Source organism: Callithrix jacchus, chromosome 16, assembly GCF_049354715.1.
Source record: "Callithrix jacchus isolate 240 chromosome 16, calJac240_pri, whole genome shotgun sequence".
Taxonomy (NCBI): Eukaryota; Metazoa; Chordata; class Mammalia; order Primates; family Cebidae; genus Callithrix; species Callithrix jacchus.
In genome coordinates this window covers 47,762,031-47,770,325 of record NC_133517.1, presented here as the reverse complement: position 1 = coordinate 47,770,325, position 8,295 = coordinate 47,762,031, and positions in this window count along the sequence as shown.

The window sequence follows — 8,295 nt, the reverse complement described above, 5'->3', positions numbered from 1 at the left end:
TAGTCCTCCACTGAACCTGCCACACCTTCTAAGAAAACCAGAGGTCAGATTCTGTGCTGAACTGCAGGGACCCTCACACACACTGCAACCTACAGGACCGTAGACATTTGACTGCTGCCTCCTCAGTTTACCACAGGGGGCAGACACTGACTGAAAAAGAGGTCCAAGAAATAAATTCCCAAGGAACAGCAAGGAGATACAAAAATGCAAAATATAAATGAATAAAATAAATTTTGAAACATATACTCTGTTGCCGCCTTTAATAGTACATATTATGAGATAGGATTTATTTCACTTATTTACAAATAAACAGCTCTTCATTATTGCTGAAGATGTATGAACTTAAGGTTTAAAGTTAGGGCAACTTAAAACTTTTCTGAAGAGAATGACTTCTGGGCAGTGTTTACTTTTTTACATTTTGCGTTTCAAATTTAATGCTTCTATGAATATGTTTTACTCAAATGTCCAGCTTTGTTATGATACCCTAAATGCATAATGCATTTCTTAGAAAAGATCTTTTCTGAAGGAGAAAGCACTATGAACATTCATTTGATCTTCCTTTACCAGTCAATGATTTTTATCCTTTACTATACATTTTAAAAGACCTAACAAAGGTGCATAAAATGTTGTTATTCTTAATCAGTGGAGCTACATGCAAAATTCAAAACTCAAATCTGTGGGAAGAATTATGAAGAAATATTACTACTGGTTGTCAGTCTGCACAGACTTGTCTATGTTATTCTAACATTGTTTTTAGCGTGGCAGAGACAAGGATAAACCATGAAGCCTACCTGCTGGGATCTGAAATATTGCTTCACCACTTCTATCTTGAGCATATTAGTTAATTTTTCTGTATCTCAGTTTTTTCATGTCTAAAATGGAGGTAATAATATTACTTGTGTTGTTATGAAGACCAAGTGAGTTACTATTTATAAATTATGCCCACTAATTAAAAAAATAGAACAGTGCCCAATGGTTTTATTTTTAAATAAAAGAAAACACATATTTTTTTACAACATCATTAGCCCCAGATCAATATTGCCGTATTACTGATCAGGTCTCTTTTCCTTACCTATCCAGAATGTTTGTGTTAGAGTTCCATTTGATAGTGAGAGGTATTAGGAAGCTCTGGGTCAATTTTCTCATCTGTAAATTATGATGATGATCTTGTCTTGGAGGTCTAATGTGAAATGCAGTGAAGTTGCATAATTGAAGTGCTTAGCAAAGGATCTTACTGGGAGAAGGCACTCAATAAACACTTACTGATAAATACAAATAATTATGCACAAAGTCATATAAGCTCAAGATTCAAGAAGATAAAATGACTATCATAAAAACAATTTTTTATTGAAAGGGTCAGATTGTTTTATCCTTTTATTATCAGATTCAAATTAGAAATTTTCAATTCATACTTTCTAAAGGGACTATTCAGGGAGAATTTCTGAAAAATTTCATCCCTCCAGGGTTTTATAGTCATTTCTTGACTTACACACAATAAAAATAACAATAGATTTCTACTTACTTGGAAAGCCTCGTAGAAATACTGTTAAGGTCTACTTAGAGGCAAACAAAAGAGGTTGAGCTCCTTTTGTGTTTCTTGCTTATTTGTGTTACTCAGTGGTGAAGAACAGTCACTTATTATTTCCTTTGTGAGAATGATTATGGAAAATGAAAAACATTTGTCTAACTACAAGTCAATTGCTAAAAACAGGTAAAATCTTGTGCTATGGAGTAGGCATCATGTCAATTTCAACAAACTGGATTTTAGTATCAGATCACTGGAAATGAGCCTGAAAAACCTCCCCTCATACATTATGGCATATTCAGTTAATGTCTTTACAAATATCTATGGCTGCTGCATAAGACTTTAGATACCCATCAGCAAATCCAGATAATTAAAACTTTCCTTAGTTCTAGTAAAAAATAAGAATGATATTAGGACAAGGGCTTGGTGGATGGCAGAACAGGTTGGACTTAGGAATGTCAGTTTTTAGGAACACATAAGTCCACTGAGTTATGACGAAGTATCTGGGAAAACCCCTGTAGTGGCCACTTGGTAGGCAATGAGCAGGCTCTGATGAAAGGTTCAGCCAATGAAAAGAAATGCCCGGGAATAGGAAACTGAGAAGTACTGGCCAGGAAGGCCTAGTCTCAGGGCAGTCCCCCTAGCACCATATAGAAACCATTCTGTCATAGAATTTTGAGTTTAGGGAAAGCACCCTAATACGCAGGTAGACTGGTAAGGACAAGAGAACAAAGACCTGATTCGAAAGATACAGCGTTACTAGAGCATGATTCAGTTATTAAAATTGAGTTACAATACAATAGTCTAAAACTGAAGATTAAAACATAACATAAGAACAAGATTTAAAATGTATCTGCTTAAGGAAAAGATAGGTTTTAAAATCTAGGTTAAGGCTGAACCAGCAGGTAAACACCTTACTGTGAAGCCTAATTAACACCACAATCACCAATATCTTACAACAAATAAATGTGTGAGTGAGTTTCATAGAATGGCTTCTTTTAATGAGGGACAGAGCCTGTCCCTCAGAAATGCAGACGGCCTAGAAAACCAAAGTGTAGTTCAGCAAAAGTCAAAATAGACCCATTCAGAAGATATTCCTTGGATCTCCGTGATCTGCTTTTATGCTAAGGAGTTCTTGCTTTGTGCTGTTGGTGCCAAGACTAGAGTCTGGGCCACACATCTCCTTTTATGAAGAGCAACAGTTAGATTCATAAATATACATGAATATGGAAGACTGGGGATGGGGAATAAAATAGTTTTCATTACCTAAATCAGGAAGTGAATGATGGAGGCAAAGTAGGTGCTCAGTCTTCAGGGGGCACACAACTTAGATTGCTTTTCTCTTTGTTAAACATATTGTTTTGGGTGCCACCAGTAGAATTAAAAGGGCTGCTGACATTCTTTCTGGCATACACAGTTCACATTAAGCACAAAGTTGACAGCATAAATGATGACTCCTGACATAGGTGGGCCCCAGTGGCACCATGCCTTTCTCTCTGGTGTGGGCAGCTACGCGTATGGTAAAAGCCTCATCCTGTGAAGGCTTTGTTTCTCTTTCAAGAGGAGACAACACAGAAGAAATGGAAGAGAGGCAAAGGCCGGTAGTTGAATTTTTATGCAGGGTTCTGATACTCTATTTCCCTCAAAATAACTGAATCTCTTATCTGATAATTTTTAAATCACATTAAAATACAAAATTATTTAAATGCTGACATCATAATTGTCCTTTTATTACTAAATGCAGAGTGGAAAAAAAAAGAATAGTTTTTTTTTTTTTCAAGAGAAAATATTGTCACTGAAAAACCCTATACCGAGCCAAATTATTGGTCTTGTGTTTTGGCAACAGAAGGTTCTTTCCTCACATGCAGATTCTCGGAAAATACACTGCCCATATTCACTTTTGAAAAAAATATTTCACCAAGAGATTAATTAAAATAGATATCACAAAAAATGAGGAAGTTATAGCATACAGCTGGTGAGCACTGAAACAATTTGAGCATTGTCATATTTAATCAACAGCTATAAAATTCATGTAAATATAAAAGCAATTATAAATAAAAAGATACATTGTACATATTAATATTAAATTGGACCTATGAATCCAGAATATTGTTTATCAAAACTAACAAGTGGATTCGGGTTGGTGGCTTGGGTAGAGGAAGTAAAGCCTGCTTCATTTCTCATCTATCAAAAGAGGAAGTCAATAGATAACACTTCTGTACTGATGTAGAAAAATTTAAATGTACATATTGCAGTATATGTTTTAAATATTAAATTATTAAGTAATCAGTAGAAACATATAACAGGGTAGTTTCTAAGCCACTATAGAAATTAAGCAAACAAATATATCCATATAGGAAAAAACAAGTAAAAGGAAAAAGAAAGAAACCACAGAATAAACTGTGCATGAAACACAGTGATATTCATGTGATTAAATATTTCAGGTACAACCATAAATTTTAAAAAAAAGATTAAACCCACTATTAAACCACAAAGATTAACATGTGGCAACTCCAATGTATCTAAATATGCACTATACACAAGAATTACCCCAAAACAAAAATAACAAAAAAGTAAACAAGGAAAGGATGGACAAAAGTGTATTCAGCAAACAACTAAATGAAGGAGTGAGACTATTGATCTCCATTAAAACATAATTCCAAACCAAACCAGCAAAGGGAAGAAACATAAAACGTACTACGCACACTGAAGATATAATAAAATCAAACTCCAAGGAGCAAATAACATGTTTTTGACATATATAGAACAGAAATTGCTAGAGAAGAAGGAAAAACAGTAAAACAATGCAATCATTTCAGGACATGTTATCACCATTTTCAATTTCTGACAGGTGATTAGATATAAAAAAGCATACATAATAGATTTAATTATTATAATGACAATTGACATATCTTTCTTTAAAAATGCTTCATCCTTTTCATTTTTCTTAAAATGTTTATCAAATTGATGATACAGTAGTGAAATGCGAAAAGTCCCCTTGTCTCCTTCTCAGGGTGTGCGACAGGAGGACTGGCTGGCTTCTTCAGTGCCCCACTACTCAAATCTCCAGGGGAGCATACAGACTGCCAGGTGTGGGGCTCCGACCACATGGCAGTGTCTAAGGGTGAATGTTTCCAGTTCCTCAAGCCCCAGTAGGCCTGTGTTACAGTGTACTCTTTTAGTTTTGCCGGCTATAGGCTTGCATTAGTCAGCTCAATTAGACCTCTACCTTGCTGCAAGGACAGAGGGCTTTCTGTATCCTGGATTCTCGCCTTGGTGTACCAGAAGAATCAGATCACACCCGGGCTTAGAGAATGAGTGCAAGGTCCTATTGGGTGGAAGTAGCTCTCAGCAGATGGAGGAGCCAGAGGGAGATGGTGTTCCCCTGGAGTTGACCTCTCTGCAGGCTGGGCTTTCCTTTGACTGCTTTAGCCAAACTCTGCATGGTTCCCCTTGTTGATGGCCTGCCTGCCGGCCTCCATAGTGTGCTCCTCTGCTGGCATGCGCTCCTCAACATCCAGTCACCTGTGTCTTCTTCTGCCGGTGTGTTCCTCACGAGTTCCAGCCACTTGTGTGTCTGCCTACTAGGGTCTTGGGTCATATTTACAGGCCCAGGATAGGGTGTGGCGGGCCAGGGTGGTCTTGGAAAATGCAACATTTGGGAGTGAAGGCAGGAGTACCTGTCTTCACCTAAGTCTGCAGGCACAGGTCCGAGGGTGAAGCCCTAGCCAGGGATCATGCCCTCCCTAGCCACCACTTTCCTTTCCCACTTCTGTATCATGTAAAGGGACCATGCTTTTCCCTTCCCAGCACTCTCATTATCAGTAGGCCATACAAGAAATCCCAATAAATTCTCCAATTTGGGAAATGTACAGGTTATATTTTAGAATAAAACTTGACTAAAACTCAAAATCAAACAATAATACTCACAATTTCTTAGAAATAAAAAGTTGTCCTCTAAGGAACACTTGAATCAAAGATGAATTTAAAATTAAAATTGCCGGGTTGCTATTTCTGGCAATAATGTAGAATACATGTCTGGAAAAGCCTCACTACAATGCACATTTTTATGTGGATAAAATAAAACCATTCTTTTTTTTTAAAATGTGTTCACTATAATTTAAGGGGATCCTTGTGAGTCAAAAAATACAAAAGAGGTAGCAAAGTGATTGGGAAATAGAACTGAAATCCATAACTACCCAGCAGAACAGTTTCAGAAAACCAGGAAGCTTTCCCAGCAGATCAGGCTTTGAATCTAGGCAAAGAGAGAGAGGTTGAAAATAAAGCTCTTGAAGAAAGTTGAAAATTAAAAGAGCTAAAATATTAACAAAAATGTAGATGTAAAAAAGCCAAGCTGAACAAACAAAAACAACAACAAAGAAAACTTCTTAGGAAGAAAGGTGGAATACAAAAATGCTTATTGATTTCAGTTAGTATGTTCAGTGAGCAAACAATAAACAAAAAGGTTCTGGGAGTGTGTAACCACATTGGTTTGGAGTTCAAATGTACACTATTTCTGTGGGTTAGGGAAACACAAGCTGCGAAATGAACTTAAGCTCCCCCAAAAGCAAACAAAATTATAGCATGCATAGCAAAAGACAAGTAAACAAACAGAAAAAAAGAACAAACTAAACACCGTGAAAGAAGATACTGAATTATGTTAGAAGGAAAATGTAAATCTTCTGGAATGGGATGTAACCTAACCCAGGCCTGGTGGAAATTCCACGGAAAAGTTCTACTGAATATAAAGTCACAATAAAAATTAAAAGAAAATTAGCCACACTGAATGAGAACAACAGCAACAGAAAATATGAGAAATAATGATATGCTATAAAAATAAAGAAACCAAAAGAACTTGTTACAAAAAATATAATTGAACATATGTCTAATAGGCATATTATTTTTAGAAAAAATAATTGAGACAAGGAAAGGGAGGTTTTATTTAAAGTGATAAAGCCTAAGATTTTTACTAATCCATCAAAGACATGAATCTTTGTATTAAAGAAGCATAAATAAGTCTTTTTTAAACTTTTAAGTTCAGAGGTACAAGTACAGGTTTGTTACATAGGTAAACTCGTGTCATGGGGTTCATTGTACAGATCCTTTCATGACCCAGATGTTAAAACTAGTTGTTTTTTATCCTCTACCTCTCCTACCCTCAACTCTCTGAAAGGCCCCAGTCTGTGTTGCTCTCTGCCATGTGTCCATGGGTTCTCATCATTTAGTTTGACTTGTAAGTGAGAACATGTGGTATTTGGTTTTCTGTTCCTGTGCTAGTTTGCTAAGGATAATGGCCCCTAACTCTGTCCATAGACAGAACATGAATGAGTCTTAAGCAGATATAACAAAGATGAAATGTATACCAAAATTCATCATTGTTTTCTAACAGATCACCAAAGGTAGAGAGATCTTTAAAAAGCCACAGAAAAATGAGCCTACACATGTACAAAATTGATGGCAAATTTCTTAATAATAGAAACCAGAAGACAGCAGAGGAATTTTTCCAAGTGTTGAGAGAAAATAATATGGCATATTTAAATTTTTTCAAGAATGGTGGTGAAAAAAAATTAGAGCAAATAAAAACTGAATTTATCCCTAACAGACACTCACTAAAGCATCTTGAAAAGAATGTACTTCGAAAAGAACGAATATTATTCTAGGAAGACTAAGAGATGCAATATCAAATGGAGAAAAAAATGTCACATGCTATAGAATATAAAATATAACAAGCATAAATAAACATACAGAACATTTATTGAACATGTAAAACAATTAAATCTAATTTTGTGGTAAATAAGTCAGATATAAAATGCTTCACAACACTATCATGAAAGACGAGTTGGAGTTGATTAGTTAAAGTGTTGCAAGATCTCTTTTCTTGTTTGAAAGGGTAGAAAAATAAAATACTAACTTTTCATTTTCATATTAAAATTTTCAGGACAACCATTAGAAAAATAGAAATAGAGTGCTTAAATTATGAAAAAAGAGAGAAAAGAAATGACAGAAGAGGTTTTTTCTCTTCTGAAGTACAATGGCGTGATCTCGGCTCAAGGCAACCTCCGCCTCCCAGGTTCAAGTGATTCTCCTCCCTCAGCTTCCCAAGTAACTGGGATTACAGGCATGTGTCACCATGCCAAGCTAGTTTTGTATTTTCAATAGAGAGGGGTTTCTCTATGTTGGTCAGGCTGGTCTCAAACTCCTGACCTCAGGTGATCCACCCACCTAGGCCTCCCAAAGTACTGGGATTACAGGCATGAGCCACTGCACCCAGCTGAAAGAAGAGAAATTAACCCTAGAGAAAGGTATAAAAAGAAATAAAATATACTATAAAAGCAGGACAAACAGCCAATACAAAATAAAATGGTAGAAAAATTCCAAATATATCGATAATCACAGTAGATATTAATGGATGATTCTCACCACTGAAAATAGATTTATAAATTATGTTAAAAATTATCAACTACATGCAAGTTAAACCCAATAACTTAAGGTTCCACAAAGAAGACAAAGGGAAAAAGTATCAAGAAGGGAGTAACCAAAAGAGTTTATCATTGACATATTACCATCAACAAATTATGTTTAAGTAAAAACATAGAAATAAAGAGAACCACTACTTAAATATTAAATATTGAATTAATCAAGTTACCAGATATTTGTTGGCCAATTCTTGTGTACAACTGGCAGTTAATATGCTCTTGCTTATTTTCTCTTGTATGTTTTTCTTTTATAAATTGTTGAAATTCCTTTTTGTATTCTAGATATTAACCATT